The following is a 543-nucleotide window of genomic DNA, read 5'->3' as shown; positions in this document are numbered from 1 at the left end:
GAGCGGGAGGGCGCATGAGTTCCGTGGGAATGCGCCGCGGGGCCCCTCAACAAGCCGGGGAAGGGGTGAGAGCCACTCCGCGAGAGCAAGGGGCTTTGACGTGGGATCAGGCGGGGTCGGCCTCTGCTTGAGGTAGGTGTAGTGGCGCTAACCCTATTTTAGAGACGAGAAATAAACCTCGGATGCAGGACCAAAGGGGGGCCGCTTCCCACATTCTAACGCGCTTGTGCCGTCTCCCCTCTCCAGGAGCCCGGCGCGAACCCCAGCCGTGCGCCCCGTCCCGGCGCCATGCACTGCGAGGTGGCCGAGGCACACTCGGACAAGAGGCCCAAGGAGGCCCCCGCTGCCCCTGGCACCGGCCGCGAACCCGCCGGCCTCGGCGCGCATATGGCCTTCAGGGTCACCGTGAGCGGCGGCGGCTGCGGGGACAGAGGCCCACGGGACCTGCTACCCCGGCCGCCCGCGCCGCCGCCGCGCGCCCACGACCTCCTCCGGCCCCGGAGTCCCCGAGACTACGGACCGTCCAAGGTTGCCGCCGCCGGG

This window comes from Galeopterus variegatus, unplaced genomic scaffold (assembly GCF_000696425.1).
Source record: "Galeopterus variegatus unplaced genomic scaffold, G_variegatus-3.0.2 Scaffold1472, whole genome shotgun sequence".
NCBI lineage: Eukaryota > Metazoa > Chordata > Mammalia > Dermoptera > Cynocephalidae > Galeopterus > Galeopterus variegatus.
This window is presented reverse-complemented; position numbering follows the sequence as displayed.